General features: G+C 37.3%; 1 protein-coding gene across 4 annotated transcripts in view; it reads left to right on the top strand.

Moving 5' to 3' along the window:
* Positions 1-20305, top strand: part of lrrc4ca (leucine rich repeat containing 4C, genome duplicate a) — a 218259-nt gene that overhangs the window by 121538 nt on the left and 76416 nt on the right. The window contains exon 3 of one of the 4 annotated variants that reach the window (XM_051884558.1): positions 11497-11535. The exons of 1 other annotated variant lie outside the window; for it this stretch is intronic. The gene's annotated coding sequence lies outside the window, so the exon portion shown is untranslated. Of the gene's footprint in view, positions 1-11496; positions 11536-18107; positions 19863-20305 lie in introns of those variants that run through there. 2 more of the 4 variants (XM_051884557.1, XM_051884555.1) reach the window with 2 other exon arrangements.

Below are 20305 nucleotides of genomic sequence, written 5' to 3'. Positions count from 1 at the left end.
CGCGTGCACATGCGTTCTGTGCGTTGAGGGATTTATTCGGTAAATGTGTTTTTAACACAGTTTATGCGCATGCCTTCTTATCGGATGAAAAATTATCCACCTCAATTAAACGCATACATTTTTAATGCGCATTTTTAGTATATATGCGAATTCTGGCATTTCCATCCAGCATTTTTTATGTGTTATCCCAAAATTCACACAAAAATAGGTGGATGGAAATATAGCTATTGTAAAGTTTATATGTGTGTGTATATATATATTTTTTTTTTTTTTTTTTTTGTGAATTTTGGGTGTCCCCAAAAGTGTCCCAATCACCCTGAATATATGTGTGTGTATATATATATATATATATATATATATATATATATTTTCAGGGTGATTGGGACACTTTTTGCCATTGATATGACTTGTCCCAATCAACCTAAGTTCACTATCTATCTATCTATCTATCTATCTATTGTCTATTTGTTTAAATAACATCATCATAATATCATTATATAATCAATTATTATTATTATTTTTTTCTGTAATATGCACCATGTGATTGCAGAATTAATGGAAATAAAAGGTAGCATTTGGGCTTTATTCTTTAAAAGGGGGAAAATACATTTATTTTTAATACATTGTCAATTAAATTATATATAATCATAAAATAGGTTATAATACAGTTACTCAATTATATATATAATATTTTATATATTTCATGAACTCTTTAAGGACAAATTAAGGTATAATTTTTTTATTTATCTTGTTTTGTTACATTTGTTAGTAGTGCATTAATATACAAATGATAGTTGAGATGTGGATAATCTGTAAATGATCAGCATGATTGGTTGATGAATTGGTTGACTGATTGATTTATTGATTGATTCGTTCGTTCGTTCGTTGGTTGATTGATCGATCGATCGGTTGGTTGGTTGGTTGATCGATCGATTGATTGATTTGTTGGTTGGTTGGTTGATTGATCGATTGATTTGTTGATTGATTGATTGATTGATTGATTGATTGATTGATTGGTTGGTTGGTTGAAAGGTTGATTGATTGATTGGTTTGTTGGTGGTTTGGTTGGTTGATTGATTGATTTATTGATTGAAAAAAACAGAATAGACATCCATTTCATAGAATGACCCATCAATTAGGTTTCTTGTGTGAAGGTGGTTGTGTAACCATGTACATTATTTTGTCCCAGGGACATTGGAAGACAGAGCAACAATGTAACAGAATAAGTGTAATAAGTGTAGTGTTAAATTTAAAACTACTGTAATGTTAATCTACAATGTCTGCAACTGTATGTCACACTGACATCTTTCTGGAACACAACAGCAAATGTTCGGATTCCCACACACTGCCGCGGACGCCTTCCTGTCTCCACATTCTTGATCTCATTCTGCTGAGATAGAACGCCTCCAAGTCTCATTCAGTTTCACTCTGAAAGAATCACTCCCAAGAAACCAACATTCGCAATAAGCCACATTGTACTGCGGCACAAAAGGCGCCAAGGTTGTTCTAGCCTTATTATGCTGCTTGACCTTCTAGTGCAGTTTAAGAAAGGAGTGAAGCCGTAGATCAATTAGCTAAACAATGTCCCTACCAAAATAACATGGATTTCTGACTAATTTTACAGAGACCGTTCGCAAATCTCAATTAAGTAATGTTAATGCGCGTACATCCTGAGGAGGACTCGTGCTCGGCTCGCAGATTAATCTTTCCTGCCAATCTAAAAATGCCAGCGAGCACCTTTTCTGCATCAGTACATTAAGAGCACATAAATCACTAGATGTGTCTAAAAAAGGAGTCTATCAAATTTTATAGCTTTTAGGGACATTTCAGCTAATTTAGCACATGACTTAGATGATGAACCTGCAGTGATTTTTCTAGTCAGTATCGCACAAACATCTTAAAATGGTGTCCTATTCTTTGGGTATGAATTATAGTTCAGTCCAAAAAGGTCAGCTATTTGCTTCCCATTCATCTCAATGGCAGCTGCTTGGAAATAACTGCAACGGATGCTGCCATATTATCTTGTTTACGTTTTTTTTCAGTGACGTACAGTATGATTGACTGGAACATTTTAGTTAGAAGTGCAGAAACTACTTTAGTATCTCAGTAGTAGCCATTAGAAATGTACTGTACTTTATTATAAGCTTGTAACTATGTGGTTAGCTGGAAAGAACCCAAGGAAAAGTGTGTAATTTGACCATCTGTAGCTTTGGACATACAATGTGATAAGTGACAAACGGCGTAAAGACATCAATAAAACAGCTGTGTCATGTAACGTTAGCATTTACCTCAGGCAAGTCCACAGCTTGTTAGTTTGTCAGAGAAATGAACTCTTTCGCTAAATATATGTACTATATTAGCCTAAATATGCGTTATATTTTACTTAACTGGTTAGTGATGTCTTAATTAGCGTATGTTTAAATAAATCTGTCATGAAAATGACAGCCACTGTGTTATGATTATAATTCAACAACGAATTGGAGTAAAAGCATAAGTTTATAATTGGATTTAGAAGTTAATGCAAAAACTGCCAACAAGTATGCATACAATTTGTTATTTGAGTGTTGATTATTATATCTAAAAAATAAATAGCAACTGAATTCAGGCTAATAGTTTGGGCTCTGAACCTTTATTATTATAGTAATGTGCAAGTAAGGGCTCCCTATAGTTTACAGCATTAGCAGATGTATTTTTTTATCCTTAAGAAACTTTTAATTATAATTGAATTCATTTAAAGACAGACACAATTTGTTCAGTAAACTACTGTTTAACAATAATAATAATAATAAAATTGCTTAGTTTTCTCCCCCTGCTGTACCAAACCGAACTGTGACTTCAAAACCAAGGTAACCGAACCGTCAGTTTTGTGTATCGTTACACCCCTAGTAAAATTCACATTCAACCAATCAGCATTTGTCTTCTCTGGAGCGAATCCATAATGGATTGTTAATTTCACCACACAAGGCAAGTGTTTCTGGGAATGCTCCATATTCCAAATCTGGTATATTTACACCCAAATCAAGGTTAACTGCATCATCATTTACGCATTTGTCTCCACTCAACCCTGGCATGAGTGACGCGCTGGTGTTTTTAAGAGACCAACGGCAGCAGCTGGCGCAACCGTTGCTTTAAATCACACTGGACCGCAAATGCGGCTAAAATGGCTTGATGGCCAACAGGGTCGTTTCACCCACTCTCTTCCCCACCTGCTCGATTTTTCACTCCGTTCTTCCACGAAATGCATTTTCACAGTGTTTTTATTTTCTCAGTTGGTCTGACCACGTCTCCTCTTCCATTGAGCAAAAAGTCTTTGAGCATTGAAAAACAGATTCTACGTTTTTTTTTTTTTTTTTTTTTTAGTGTTAGTTTGTGTATTTATACCATGCACTGGCAGAGATCAAGGGCCTTTTTGCCAGCAGGTTTCTTTGTGTATTTCCTCTCTGCTGTTATTTATATTCTCATAGTGCAGAGAAGGAACCTCTTACACTGACTCAAATAGAGAATATGCCTTCCAGCTATTTCTGCGTTTCCTGCACATGAATGCCAGTCCCTTGTGTAATTGTTCCTCTACTGTATTTTTCAAACAGGATTTCATGTGTTTGTATATATGCCGTTGCGTTCTGCCACACCGGCTGATGTTAACGTGAAGAATTCGGCTGCTTTCCCTTGTGATGGCTCGGTTTGTGCAATGTAATATATGTATGTTTTTCTCTTGCCATCATGTGACAAAACATTCGAGCGTCCCTCCTCGGCTGTCATGTCGTTTTGTTCGCCACAACTTCAGTCTTTAAAAACATTTTATGGCCTTGTCATGGGACTGGATCGATAAAAGTCCCACTCACAATTTAATTGCAAAAGGACGCAGGGAGAGGAGAGTCCTTGTAGGGAAAGCGAAGAGTAAAACAATTCTTTTATGATTCGAGAATCCTTGGCTAAAGATGCCATACAGAGAGCCATCACGAATGGAGTGCATCCTGCGAAGATTGTTTTTCACAAGCTTGCGGCGGATGATACTGCGAGGTTGTTATGAGCCTTTTAAAATGATGTCACTCTGTGGAATTTCTTATTTAACAAGCAATTCATCTAGGCATCCGCCCGGCCATTTTTTCCTGTATGCCAAAACACCCTCTTTTGCCTTCTTCAATTTGCTTTCCGCTGTTGTCAAAAGGACGGCGGTGAGATTCGCTCATTATGGGGACAGAGGCTGTGGCTTGGATTTGCTCACTAGATGGATTGCTTGGGCTATTACCTTGAGGCCTTTATACACACCAAGTTATTACTTGTTACAGGGAGTTAATTGCAGTGGTCTGATGCTTGCTTAAATCTACACTGCAAATAATTCACTGTATTATTACTGTATTTCATACAGTAAACAATTATTTCATATTTGTAGGAGCAGGAGAACTAACACAACACATGTATACTGTATACGCACATGAATTTCATCCTAACCTCGTTATAATGTTAAAGTGCCCCTATTATGCTGTTTTTGAAGGTTCCTAATTTTGTTTTGGAGGTCTTCTACAATAGGTTTACATTAGGGCTGTTAACGTGTTAACGCATGCGATTAATTCAAAATCCTTAATGCGTTAAAATAATTTGACGCATTTAACGTGAAAAAATTACGGAAGCATGTGAAATTGCGTCATAACGTAGTTAGATGATCTTAAAGTCCATGCTGATTATATCATTGATGGCACAGAGAATTATTCATTCCAGTGTCTGTTTCACTTTAAAACACGAACTCTCTGTCATATTGTGTCATTGTATCTAAAGAGCGTGAGCCCTCCCGCATCGCGCTGTTCCTGTCTGAACGGAACGTCGAAACATCCCACCGCTGTACGGCCAGATTATATGAAAACTATGTTTCTCGGCTGGATAAAGCAAACCAACTTCTTGCTATGAAAGTTTTGATGGATGAGGATTGCAATCAAAGTAAAGACGATTGCGGTGACGTACATTAAGCACGCGTGAGTCTGTTACATTGATGCGCAAACAAATCATGTATGAGCGCTCTCGATGCACTGATCGCACATTGTCTTTATGCACAGACACATTTCAGTACATTCACGTTGTTTTCACACACATTCAGGATAATATTTGGATTTGTCCTGTGTATGTTGCTGTGTACTTTAGTATATATGCAGGTCAAGGCGGTTGGTTTAGGGTTTTTTTTTGGCATCTCCACGTGGTTCTGTTCAGTATCACAACTTGACTTGTCTAAAATGTAGACTCTTTGCTGTTGCACATACTATACACTGAATTCTGAAAGGTTTTTTTTTTTTTTTTTTTTTAAATGGGTGCTTTGGTGTAGCCTACATAAATGTATGAATTATATGAATTCATATCATTTGGTTATTTGGTGTCCTTTTTTGGAAAGACATCTAAATTTACCTTGAAAAAAGCTGAAAAATACAGTTTTGTGAGAATCACACTTCAGTCTGATGGTTTGCTGGATATAGGCAATGATGGCAAAATGGACGTGTTAAACAAGATAAATGGTGTATGCTTAATTTCATGATAAGTGTGCGATTAAGGGTGCGCGATTAATCGTGATTAAAAAAAAAATAATAATCTATTGTCAGCCCTAGCTTACATGCATCCAAGGTAAAAAAAAATATCTCATACAGTGCACCTCTCACCTCAAGAGTCGTTCGAAGATTCAGTCTCTCTAAACCCCTCCTTACTGCTAGCCTACTCTGCTCTGATTGGTCAGTAGGCCCAGTCTGTTGTAATTGGTCTACTTTGCTCTGATTGGTCAGATGGCCCAGTCTGTTGTGATTGGCCTACTCTGCTCTGATTGGTCAGACGGCACAGTCTATTAAAATTGGTCTACCACTTACAGTGCATGTCAGACACAAAGCAACTATTACAATATCTGAATTTCAGCTCTGGATCGTTTGGTACACGTTGATATGAACGACGGTGTCGCTTTTTCCGCATCAATTCCAGCTCGAGTCCTCATCCTTCGGAGGTGCATGCAAAGTGGATTTGCAGTGCAGAAAATGGCATCTTCTCGACATGTCGACAAAAATAACCAAACTCTTCCAGGCCTCAGCTACAACTACAGTGTTTGAGGGCGGGTCAAAGTAGACATCGTTCAAGGGCAGCCAATAAAGACCATAGGCTGGCATTATGCAAATGTGTTACAATGTGTTACAGGAAGTGAGGAACAGGAAGTGAGACTGGAATTGCTGATGACTCATTTTGGCAGTTCAGAATTGATTCTTTCTTTTAGGAGACAATATCTTCATTTTGATCTTTGCTGATGTTTTACTTTCACAAACAGCTATATTACACACTGCACGAAAGGTAATACTCGAAAAAGCATAATAGGGGCACTATTGCAATTTGAAAAATTTTAAATAAGTCAAAATAATTGGCCGCAGAGTGAACTGACTTTTAATAGGTTTATTTGAATGATGTGGATTTGTCACTTTAGTGTATGATTTCAAAACACCTGGAATACTGAACACATTCAACAACTGGAACACATTTATGACACTTACATGCTTGTGCTTTTGTTTCCTGATATTTGATTTGATATCAATAATAGTTCAAGAAATTTACAATAATACAGCTACTTGCTGCTGACTATGTATATATTTTTTACACAATAGTTTTTGGTAACCAAAGTATTTTACAGTCTTAAAGGTTTCCATTTTTTTTTTTTTTTTTTTAATATGAACTTAATGGTAACTAAAAACAGAAAGACAGTAAGTAAACAATGACTAAACTCTTTCCTGACCTTTGTGTTACCTTATTTTTGTTTACCTTGACAACAGCCATCTCTCACATAAAACCTGTCTTGTTTGCTGCTCGGCTGCAAGAGAATCTGTCAGTGCAGTTCATAATTGAAGTCTTATTTTCAGCACATTAGCTTAGAGGTGACAAATAAAGCGAGTGCCAAATTTGATACGACCTCTCAATTAAACCTCAGCAATTATGTGTTAATGGAGAAAAATAGCATTTAAAATCATATTTTGAAGAATCAAGCTGTTTACTTGTGCATTTAAATTGTGATTTTTTTTGTGTGTGTGTGTGTTAACTCCAAAACAAGCACATTTATTCAAAATTGAAAGCATCTGTATCGCACTGTATTTAACTCTCAACTAAAACTTGAATCCATATTTTAGTCTGGGAGCTGATTTTGACATACCGTATTGTTATCTGTCTGCATTGTGTAAACTGCAACTGATGCAGCAAGCAGTTTGTTATCTCCACGTGCAAGCTGTATCTTGAGGGAGGGAGCCGGCTGAGGTTGAAAACATATCATTTTTTAATGTTTAAGGCACCTGCAGAGGCACATAAAGATGTTACAAGAAACAGCAGGGTGTGGGTGGTGATAAGACATTATGAAGGGGTCAAAAGTCTCAATAAATGATTGCACATTTATTATGGTTCTTCTATTACGTTTTATTTGAAAAGACACCTACAAATCATAGTGCACGACCCCTGACTGCCCCCATGATCTCAAATACCATAAACTCTATTTTTCTGCATTTGAGTTACCAGGGTTGTGCTTTTGGCAGGTGTAGGTCACTGTCGGAAGACCATAATCCTTTTTTCCCCCCTATCATCGATTGAAATGTTCTTCTGTGCATCACTGTAGTCCATTTAATCTGTGTTACTTGGTCTTTTAAGGCAGTATGTAATTATGAGATAGATATTAAGTCAAATCTATGAAACAAAATTGTGAATGTGCAGTTTGGACGGTGCATTTTTTAATAAAACGGACCAAGATGAACAATAATTGCAGTCTTGATAGATTCATTCTTCAGCAAATGATATCTAAGGGTTATTTAAACACTTAAATGGTGGATAAAAACAAGCTCCTGTCTAATGCTCCTGTTGTCTGCAGTTAGTCATAATAGCTCTTCATCTGCGGACAGTAATTACACCTTGTAGATTTTTAGTTTTCTAAAAATGTGTTGTGCTGATCAATAATGTCAAGCTTACTCTTTTTGGAAAACAAGGGTTTATTGTGTGTGTGTGTGTGTATAATATATATATATATATATATATATATATATATATATATATATATATATATACATATACATAAAATCGCAAATCGTTTTTTGTTTGAACTGGCATTCAAATCCCAAACATAAATAGGTAAAAATTGGCATTTAAAATCCACTTGCCTAAAATCTAAAGAGGCACATGCAAGTTTGAATGTGCATGATCCTTTTGAGCAATACTCTATAATTATTGCATTTACTTTAAAAAAAATGGTATAATCTAAAGCCATCGAGATTCACACCATTAAAACTGAGTGTCTGATTTGTATTCATCTTCATCACTTTGAAAAGACACTTTTGAATTTGCAAGAGTGGGAAACATTAGTATTTTTCTTTCCATGTTTCCATTCACCAGCCTTTGAAATGCACAGTGTGCCCGTATTTGTGGTTATTTATTCCATAATCAGGCGGTAGTAAACTGTGATATGCAACCGTTAGGTATTTTAAAATATGCCTGGAAGCACTTTTAGTCCATTATGTGTTTTTTCTTGGCAGAAAACGACTCGATTTACGCCCCTACTCCAAACTTAAGTAGAAAAAAAGCCCTCCTTCATCGTCGAGATCCTTTGCAGTGACAAGATTCAAAGAGGCATGTTGTGTTGCCTTTTCATTTATCTGCTGTGCGTACTACTGTGCAGGTTCATAACACTAATTAAGATGCAACTTAGAATGTCATTGGCCCAGCAGGAGAGAACCTTTAACACTAATGCAGAGTCTTCCCTTGCCAGATCTGTACATTGATGTGCTGTTTTAAAGGGATGATTCAGTCTGAAATGGACCTTAGCTGTTTGTTTTGAAAAATCTTAGGGTGTGTTCACACTTCGCAGGTTTGGTTTGATTAAAGGGGTCCTTGGTTATGATTTCACTTTTCTAACTTGAGTTAGTGTGTAATGTTGCTGTTTGAGAATAAACAACATCTGCAAAGTTACGACGCTCAAAGTTCAGTGCGAAGGGAGTTATTTTCTTTTAGAGAAATCGCTTTAAGGACTACAACAAACGGCTGGCAGGGACTACAACAAGTTCTTCCCGGGTTGGTGACATCACAAACCCCGAAATGTACATAAACTCTGCCCCCGAGAACACGCAACAAAGGAGGTGAGGCCATGTTGGGCTGCTTTAGAGAAGAGGAAGAGTTGTTGTTGCCATGCCGTCATTTTACGCCGGACTGCTTCACAAACGAGGGTCAGTTCAATGCTGGATTTGCACAAAAGTTTAACATGACGGCACACGCTAGTCGATGAGTTGAATCTACATAAATTTATCCACTAACCATTCAGAAATATTAAGTTGCATTCTAAAAGTTGTAACTTCTTCTTGAGTCTCTCCATCAGTGTCCGACTCCGGTTTAAACAATGTAAGGCTGAACACCGTTACTGAAAATCTACATTTTGGGTGCGTGAGATTCTCCAGCTTTGTTGTTGTTGAGCAACAGAAGCACAAGCTGTTAAAGCTCCACCCTCTTCTGGAAAGGGGTCTGGGAGCAGCAGCTCATTTGCATTTAAAGGGACACACACAATGTTTTTGCTCACACCCAAATAGGGGCAAATTTGTCAAGCTATAATAAATAATCTGTGGGGTATTTTGAGCTGAAACTTCAGCACATTCTGGGGACACCAGAGACTTATATTACATCTTGTAAAAAGGGGCATAATAGGTCCCCTTTAAAACAAACTCTGGTGCAATTACTCTATTAGTGCGATTCATTAAAATAAGTGTAAATGCTGCCACCTGAACCCTGGTGTGCACCAAACAAGTGGACACAGACCCCTGAAAAGCGCTTCCATACAAACACTAGTCTTGCGTAGCCAGACTAATGGCAGAAGGTAATTTCGACTTGCTCCTCCTTTTGTTTTTTTAAAAAAGCAGAAAAGGAGCGACAAGGGGAAACAAATTTTTGTGGTAATCAATATTATGCTACAACTGCTGTTGATGGAGTTAAAGAAACACCATAAAAGTGGTCCAAACGATTTGTGCGCTATATTCCAGTAATGAAATAATTTTAATTTTGGGATTAACTATTTTTGGGTAATATCTCAGTAATGTCCTTATCAGTCTCTTCACCCTAGTGGCCCCAGTCTAGTACAGAGAAACCGATAAGAGGCGGAGCCTGCTAATTATTCTAATGTATGCTGATGAAGGGCTGTAATAAAGAAATGAAGTCCGCAGCCAGTCTGTGTTGAAAATCAGGAGTGTGCTCTTCGATCGCAAACCCTCCGGGCCAGAAGAACCCTTGGATAATGAGTATGATGAGAGATTAGACTGGATCAAAGTGGAGATTAAACAGGACAGCAAACACATCAATGCTTCTAATTAGCAAGTCTGTGAAATTTGCTGAATTGGTGCAAATATCATGGATGCCGCTGAGGTGTTCATATCATTCCATTATTTTCTCTGCCATTTCCAGGAGGCCTATTGACTCTGCCAAACCCAAAAATCACACAGAAAAGGTGAGAGGTGCATGGATACTCATCTTAATTAGGGAAATTGGTGAATTATTATTTGTGACACATGCTTTTGTGAGTCATGCTTTTTGGAGAGATTGGTAACTGTGATCAGTAATGTGTCGTTTCACAGCTGTGATGGCAGTGAATCTTCACTACTTTGATCAAAAAAAGCCTTGCTGGTACTAATGATCAGGCCCAAACAGAATCTGACTATTTACACATTTTCAGCACAGGGATTGGAATCCGTGGAGTTCTGTGGAATGGGTTTAAATATGATAAATTGTGTTAAGACAGATGTAGCACTGGAATGGATATACAGCCTATAGCAGTGAATCTCAAACTGTGGTTTCTGAAGGATACCATGGTGATAAAACAAGATCCATTTATCATACTATTTATATTAATTATCAAGTATGTCATTGGCTGAATCCGATGTACACTTCGAATTTGTTTTCATACTCTCCTTCAAGTGAACTGTATTAGTGGACTAACGTAGGGAATAGTGATTGAGGGTTTAAGGGGCGATTTTGGATTCAGCCGTTGAGTCATTCATTCATTCAATTTGATAAAACGGCTGATTCATTCAGGAATTAAGGAAATAATAATTATATATTAAAGGGATAGTTCACCCAAAAATGAAAATTCTGTCATTATTTACTCCCCCTCTTGTTGTTCCAAACCTGTATAAACAGACCTTGCCCCTCAAACCAGGCAGATCTCGCCCCCCATTGACTCCATAGTAATTTTTTCCTACTATGGTAGTCAATGGGGGGCGAGATCTGCTTGGTTACAAACATTCTTCCAAATATCTTCCTTTGTGTACAGCAGAACAGAGAAATTTAGGTTTGGAACAACTTGTGAGTAAATGATGACAGAATTTTCATTTTTGGGTGAACTATCCATTTAATAAAAAACCCATTGAAGTGTAAGTTCACCCAAAAATAAAAAATTCTGTTACCATTGACTTCCATTGTATGGAAAAAAAATATTGAGACATTTCTCAAATTATCTTCTTTTATGTTCCACAGGAGAAAGAAAGTCATACAGACGTTTGAAACAACATGAGGGTGAGTAAATGATTACAGAATTTTCATTTTTGGGTGAACTATCCCTTTAAAATCCATTTAAAACCCAATAATCTCACTGCATTATTTATGCATTTGTAATCGCAGTGTAAATGCGTTCATGCCACCTCTGAGCTGCAATAAACAGTCTGTAAATATATCAAAATATTAATTGCGCAATTAATGTGCAATTAATTTGCGATTAATTAATTGACACATCTTGTAATATATATATATATATATATATATATATATATATATATATATATATATATATATATATATATAACATTTACTTCAACTCACTTTAACTGTTATTGCATTAGTGTAAGTTGTTCAATCCAACAGGCTCATTAAGTTAAATTAGTTCATGCTGTATGACATTTTCTATACTAATTTTAGCTAAGAATAATTTGTACGCTTAAAAGAGTAGGTAATTTTTTTGAGGTAGCCTAATTGGTGTTAGTAACTGTTGATGTTGTGCATTGACTGAAGTTTGAAAAGCGCTATCATATATACCAGACCATATAGGCAAGAATAGAATATTTAGTTAAAACTTTTGATAAACACACAAGGATTTGTGGAAAAGCATGGTGAAAGTTGTGGATTGGAATTCTGTGGAATTCTGTAGATGCAGATTCTTTACGGTCCAGCTTTTTTGCCCAAAGTAAGCTGTCTGCCTTGGCAAGTAATGGCATTCTTACAACCTCGAGAATGATGACAGAGGCCTTGTATCAGTGGTGCTTGCCATATAAAGGAAATATATCCGTTTTGACGCATGCAACATGGATATTGCATTATCCCACTTCCCTCACATGTTTAATTCAGCTGCTAGCAGCGTTTTCACCCCAGGACAGAAAAACCACAGCTGCTCTCCTCTTCAAACTCTGTTAGACCGTATCTGTGTTTTCTGTTTGTGGTGTAAGTACAAAGATTAGTCTGCTGCGTGTAAAACGCAACCAGATGTTTCAACGGTCAGGCAATGACAAGGTCCTAACAATGAGGTGTCCTGCAGGGTCTGTGATATTGACCTCCTACCCTGCGCTCGATATGTTATGCTGCATAGTGATTGTTTTGGTGTGATGTTTGACCCCCCCCTTTAGTTGTAAAGTCCCAGAAGATAGAGAGGACGCAAGGACTGAAGGGCGACAAAGATTTATTCTCTCACGTGGAGAGTCAACGGTACTCTTTGGTCTTTTCCTGAAGGACGCAGCCACATCAGCCAGCACAAATAGGAAGGTTTTTGCAGGCTGCATTGCTGGAGGTCTCAGGGTGTGTTTTATTTTGAGGTTTTCTCTTCATATAAAACTCACGATGAGTTGTTTTTGCAGTTATTTTGTTGCCTGTTGTGGTCTAGTTGTGTTTTCTGAAGCAATCATCAGTATATTGCTCAGACTTAGGGATTGAGAACAGGTTCATTTAAAAAAGTAGAATAGCAGGGTAACTCTAACTTCTTAAGAGGTATAGTACAGTGGCAAATATTGCAGCAATGTTGATGTTTTTTGTTTTGTTTTGTTTTTGTAATTTATTGCTAGTGTAATATAGTGTTATCAAAAGTACCAACTCTGTATTGAAATTTTTAAAATGTGACAATACAAGCATTTCTCCCTAGCATATTGAGCAGATTCTTAAACACCTCTGATTGGCCATTGTGTTCACACGCTCAACAGATATGTCTGTAATTGGCTACAATGAACAGCGCTTCAAAAACATGTTGTAAATAGACATTTTTGATGCTCTTCAATAAATGTTTGTTTATGAAACATATTAATAAATGTAAATTTACAACATATTTTGGGTTCATTTTTAAACAATAGTGGAGTTAAATAAAACTACCCAGCAGGTTGGGCAAACATTTAACCCAACCGCTGGGTTAAAACAACCCAATTGCTGGGTTTGTCCATTTTCAACCCAACTTGGATTGTTTTTAATCCAGCATTTTTTTTTTACAGTGTAGCTGTTATTTCATGTTTATTATAATTATTAGATTGCATTAGGCTACTTAACGAATGACTCTTATGAACCAATTATTTTTAGTGAGTCAAACACATACAACACAACCAGTGTAGTCCAATTGATTCCCAAGTAAATGAATCTTATGAGCCAGTTCTTTTTAGTGAATCAAACACATACAACACGACCAGTATAGTCCAATTGAGTCCCAAGCAAATGATTCGTATGAGCCAGTTCTTTTTAGTGAAGCAAACATATACAACATGACCAGTGTAGTCCAATCAATTCCCAAGTGAATGATTCTTATGAGCCAGTTCTTTTTAGTGAATCAAACACATACAGTACAACAAGACCAGTGTAGTCTGATCGATTCAAAAGCGAATTATTCTTATGAGCCAGTTCTTTTTAGTGAATCAAACACATACAACACAACAAGACCAGTGTAGTCCAATCGATTCCCAAGTGAATGATTCTTATGAGCCAGTTCTTTTTAGTGTGAATTTTGTAGTTTGTTTTTTTTTATAGTATTTTTTGTTTTTGTTTTAATTATTAGATTGCATTCCCAAACGAACGACTCTAATGAACTGACTCTTTTTATCGATCACATACAACTCGATTAGTGTAGTCCAATCGATTCCCGAACGAATGTTTTTTTTTTTCTTTTTTAGTGAATCAAACACGAGCTAAGTAAATCAGTGTAGTTGCAGACCGGTTGTTCATCTGATAATGTGTATTTGATTTTTATAGTATTTTTGTTAAATGAATGATTTTACCACATTTTTATTTGTTTAGTAGCTATTATTTAATGTATAATTATTTTATGTTAATGAATACAGTGCATTTTGTTGCCAAAACAGTGAAAAGTTGTTAAAAAAGTATGTTTATTGAATTTATAAATGAAATTGAACTTCTGTTTTTAAATATTCCTTATAAATACATCCAGAATATTTTTACAGTAGCCATCAACTGCCTTAAAAACTCCAGAAACTGTGTAGCAATGTGCTAAAAAAAACAGAACCACTCATATTTTGTTCTGTATAATGCTAAAATCAATGTTTTATGTGATAGTGCATGCAACACTCCTATGGTCTTGTTGTGCGCTAACATGCATGTGTACCTTTATTGACAGTCTGTCTACTTCAACATTACAGCCAGTGAGAGGTAATGGCATGCTTTAATTTAATTCAGCTTCTTCTCTTTTAAGCTCGACCTGTTTCGGAGTAAATTGAAAGCACTTCGCTATAGAAATGTTCCGTCAATCACCTCTTCCTCTGGTGTCCCTGTAGAGAAATGAATGGTTGCATTAAGATAGATGTTATGGTCATTCAGATGGTTCCCACAGAGCAAATAACATCCTAAGTGAAACGTAGTGGTCGCAGGAGAATCATTGGAGGGCTGTAAAATGAAAGCTTTAAATCTGGACCATTAGATAAGGCTGTCATAACAAGGCTACCTCGCCATCACGATTCTCTGGGCATATAAGTCAACCCAGAGCTGTCAGATAACGTATTTATGTTTCAGAGATGCATTTGAGAAATGTTAGATGATGTTAAAGCCATTATTAAGTGGGCCTCATATGCGTTTGCATGTTGTGTGAATAGACCGCGGTGGAAACTGGACTGTCAGTCAAAGAAACACACCTGCCCTTTAATGTCAAACAATTAGAATGACTCAATCAGACAGCAGGAGAGGAGGAGCTGATCTTCACCCATATTTAGCTGATTTGGCTGCGTTTGATGGGCAGGTGGACAGGCGCGCGGACAGCTAAATGACGAGATGTCCGTGAAGCACGAGGATGTGACGGGATGCTGACAAGCATATTTCGCTGAAGGAATGAGAAAACAGTTCTTAAAAATTCACTCACAAAAGTTTGGTAGTAAGACTTTTTTTATTTTCTTACATGCAAATCAGGATGTACTCTAGTCTGGCGTAGCCATACCGGCTTTTATTGGCCAAGGACAGCGCAAAAGGACGTCTGACTGACATGTAAAGCAACTAATCACAGTTTAGGGGTGTGAAAACGTAAAGTCGAGGACCCTGCAATTTCATTTGACCTTACTGCAACAATGGAACTTCACATACTTTTGAAAACCCAGTGTTTAGTTGATACTGGTAAGCGCTCATTGTCACAGTTGTAAACTCAACGACTTTCTTCTTCCATGAGGGGGTTTGGCATCAAGGCGGCTTTATTTCCATGCGGACTGTTAAAGAAACGCAACACACACACAGTCTCCTGGAAATCCTGTAGAGTTCAACCAATCAGATGACTACTTTGAAACTCCTGAAGTGTTTGGCATTTTGTGTTCCGAACAGTCTGTGGGAGTGACGTCTGAGGCTGAGATATATTTGAAAATAACTGAGTTTTAGTTTATTCGATTTAAGGTCATTAGTATATGCTCTAAAAAGCAGATATATGCATTTGAAATTGACATTCTTTCTCTTTTGGGGAAACAGACCAAAATATTCATTGGGGTGTATCCAAATTTGGTTCTATAAAATGCTTTTTAGCATGATGCCAACTACTAAAAAGAGAACACCGCCCATTTTTAGCTGAAGTATTTTCCTCATTCATTTTCTTCATAGGGATTTTCAAAAATCCCTTACTAAAGTGTACTGAGCCATTAACTAGAACATCCAGTTTTGAGATGAATCACTATATTACAACTTTTGATCTGAAGCAAAAAAAAAAAAAAAAAAGGTAGAAGATTTTTTTTTAAGTTTTTTAATTTAATGTCTTTTATATGAGTATGAACTACAGCAACAGAATCAAAAATGACAGTAAAAGTAGTAATTTATATATGGATGTATGGTGTGTATCAACTCAACCAGAATACAAAAAATACAAATGCAAAAAAAATAAATTAAGAAAAAAGACAAAATATTGAATGGCATGGGTGAATATTTACTGTGGGGGGGTCAACATTGTGATTTTCACCTGCTATTTCAAGCCAAATTACAGGGGGCAAAAAAATGACTTTAGAAAGATGGCAGCATCATTATTTCATATTTACACAGAGATTTGTTGGTTTATTAATAAAATCAGTTGACTTCCTTTCTTGTTGCATTATGTGCCAATGGCGACAGTTCAAAAATGGGGGAAAAAAACTTTTCACATTTTTTCCCCAAAGTTTGCAGCGTGTAACTCAAGAAGTATTAAAGATATCTTAATATCCTTTAATATTCTGGTTCTTAGCAAACTTGTCATTATTTTTAAGGCTCTATATCATTCATTTCCAGAGATATGGGGATCTCAATGTGACTCCATGAGTAAAATGTACACATTTTCAGTGGTCAAAAAACAAATGTGGGTGACTTTGCAATAAAGCTGATACTTTTTCTTTTAATGAGGAAGGTCTGAAGAACAAATACTATTAAAACTAGAAATGTATCTTGTTTCACTTTATCAAAAATTTTGCATAGAATATAGCTGTTTTGCTGTCTGTTTTGTTTGCCATCATTGTCCGATTGATAGATCTTTCTTAAAGGGTTAATTCACCCAAAAATGACATTTCTGCCATTAATTACTCAGCCTCATGTCGTTCCAAACCAGTAAGACTTTCGTTCATCTTCAGAACACAAATTAAGACATTTTTGATTAAATCCGAGAGGTATATGACTCGTCCATAGACAGCAATATAATCAACACTTTCAAGGTCCAGAAAGGTACTAAAGACATCGTTAAAATAGTCAATGTGACTGCGGTGGTTCAACCTTAATTTTATAAGGCGATGAGAATACTTTTTGTGCACAAAAACAAAAATAACAACAACAATTTCTTCTCTTCCCTGTTATTATCCTTACACAGGTGACGCAGTAAGCACAGTGAAGGCTTCCGTGTTTACATCCGAACGCCAGCTCAGTATTGGCCGACACTGTTCATGTGAGCAGTACGACGCATGCGTGTGATGCTGATGCAGGAGCCGGCCAATAATGAGTCGGCATTCTGAAGTGCTGAACGTAAACAGTGTAGAAGAATGACACAGAAGAGAAGAGATTGTTAAATAAAGTTATTTTTGTTTTGTTTTTGCGCACAAAAAGTATGCTCGTCGCCTCATAAAATTAAGTTTGAACCAGTGCAGTCACGTCGACTGTTTTAATGATGTCTCTCTGGACCTTGAAAGTGTTGCTGTCTATGGACGAGTCATATACCTCTGGGATTTCATCAAAAAAATCTTAATTTGTGTTCTGAAGAACGAAGGTCTTACGTGTGTGGAATGACATGAGGGTGAGTAATTAATGACAGAATTTTCATTTTTGGGTGAACCCTTTAAAATCAAGAATTTGGCCATTGAATATGATTTTTTTTTTTTCCAAATAATGCTGATGATTTCAACAGAAGTACTAAATAATGTTTTTGGCTGTATGATGTATAATAAACTCAACCATTCTAATTAATTCTTTATTTTTTATTAATTTTGCTATTATAACATCTTTGTTTCCACCCATTTAACTTGTCACAATAATTTCTGTAATTTCTACCCTGTTGTATGAGTTTTGAACTTCTTTTATCATAATTGAATTCAAAGGTGTCGAAAAGTGCAGCCTTTCTTTCTTTCTTTCTTTCTTTCTTTCTTTCTTTCTTTCCAAATTAACTCTGCATCTTTAGCTATTATAGAGATTAGAAATCCTTCTATATGTTTTGGCATGATCTGTGCGTTTTACAGCCCCCGTGAGCATATATAGCATATATCACTGACTTCATAACCGGCGGAGGCGTGTGCAGGTCACTAGAACGTGCTTATGATCTGTGGTTTGAAAATTACATGCTTGCTTTCACGCACCAGGTTTCCTTTTTTTTTTTTTTTTTAAGGCTCAAGTGGTCGTAAGGCAGAGTACGGCGTCTAGACAGGGGACGGAGAGTCGGTAGATGGCAGTCGTGTCCCTTCTGCACTAGACAGGAAGAAGCAGCGCATCAAACACTCACACTTAGTACCCAGGCTATACACAATCATACACGCATATGTGTACGTCAAACAGGCGCTACAGACCTGTCCGAACGCCCGCACACCCCCTCATCATATAATCTATAGCGTTCTGGGTTATTGCACTCGACCAATCATTGGTAAGATGGAAAAAGATTATTGGACCATTGACTTTTACGCATCCAAGAAGACGCCACTGAAGACAGTCAGAAGAGTGAGACTTTGGGCTGAGGGCTACATCAATACGTGTTAGAAGATTCTTGGTGTCACCAGCGGAGTGCGCTGAGCCGATGCCCACCGAGAGCCGCGCGTCATTGGACACGTCTGGGTATACTTCACACTAGAACTTCATTCACCGAAGAGATCTCGACGTATTCGACGAGTCTCGCCTCTTTAGATGCTCCTGCTCGCGGGGTGACTCACTTGTAGCTGTTCTCCGGTCAGCTCTCGCGCGCTGCGTAATACGGCTTGGCGCGGAGCGCAGCATCATTCGCGTGGATTTTCGTCGCGTCAGTGGATTGCTTTTCGTCGGAGTTGAGTTGAACTGTATTGAGTATCTGGTGGGATGTAGCTTTTGATGAATACCTCACCTCTGACAAGTTTATACGCATTTGAAAAGGAACTACGACGGTGGTTATTGTATTAATCGATCAACTAACTAAGAAAGGGATGATTTGACTCACATTTGGCGCATTTTCATCCACTTTCCTGAAAAGAAAATAGAAACTTGGAAGATTTTGTCCTTTTTCTCCTTTCCAGATGATGCTGATCGTCTTGGATATGATGTGATATAAGAATATTTGCGCGAGGCTTTCTCTCGCAAGGCATTCCGTAGGACATTATCACATTTCAAGGAAATAAGCATCTTGAAATCCGCACTGGGCTGTGAGTAGAAATCTAATCAGATCGGGTGCGTAAAGAGGGAAGAAAAGTTCCGTTTTAAACCATGACTGTGGAATAAGACCATCAGCTGTCTGCGTTTATGGTCTGTTGAAGATTGAGATGAAGAAGATGCAGGGAATGGTCCATCTCAGGGATAAAACCCATCTAGATGCGTACTGGCTGAATGTGAAAACCCAAATCTGTGGTGGTAAACGCCAAGAATGACACGCAAAACCAGGGAGACGACGAATTAATTGATTTATCAGCAGGAAAAGACTCGGTACACCGGATTTTGATGATGCAGGGCAAGAAAGCATCGAGATATTTGCTCTAGAGGCACTCGTCCATATGATGGCATTGACAGGAAGACCGAGTGGATATACGGGAGCGAATTTCTTCTCATAGAAGCTTGTAAAACTGCTCTTGGATAGCTTGGATAGCCCAAAGTACACGCTGAAGAACATTTCATTCGCCTCGCGCTACATTCCTTGAGAATTGCGGATGGATTTTCGTGCTTTGGAAGCGAACGGAACGGCGATTTTGCCTGCGATTTGAACCTCACAGATTGAGAAAGTAAGTCAATCGTGTTTTGATATTTGCATTTATTGACACTTTGACGTCTTTCTGACACCAAATGTTTGTGGTTTTCATAAACGTTAAGAACAATACACAGTAAGCCTAACATCTAAGGGCACTTAAAATACAACGCACTCGTCTGTAGTAATTAAAAGGGTCACTTATGTAATTTGAACAGTCGTTCAGTATATATATATTCATACATATATCCACAGAAGCGTTCTCTCACCGGCTGTGAGCTTTTTCCCCCCACTGTCTTTATCTCTCGCGTGTGTGTGTGTGTGTGTATGTGTGTGCGCGCGCGCGCGCTCGTGCGTGAGTGTGATAAATGTGTGCGCTATTGACAACTGCACAGTGTTCCACCTTTGCGGTCGAATCTTTCTTTCATTCATTCTCTCATTCATTCAGTCTGAATGTGATATGCCACATCCGTATTTAGG

Source organism: Ctenopharyngodon idella, chromosome 24, assembly GCF_019924925.1.
Source record: "Ctenopharyngodon idella isolate HZGC_01 chromosome 24, HZGC01, whole genome shotgun sequence".
NCBI lineage: Eukaryota > Metazoa > Chordata > Actinopteri > Cypriniformes > Xenocyprididae > Ctenopharyngodon > Ctenopharyngodon idella.
Note: the sequence above shows the minus strand (reverse complement) of the source record. Positions and strands in the feature narration are given on the sequence as shown.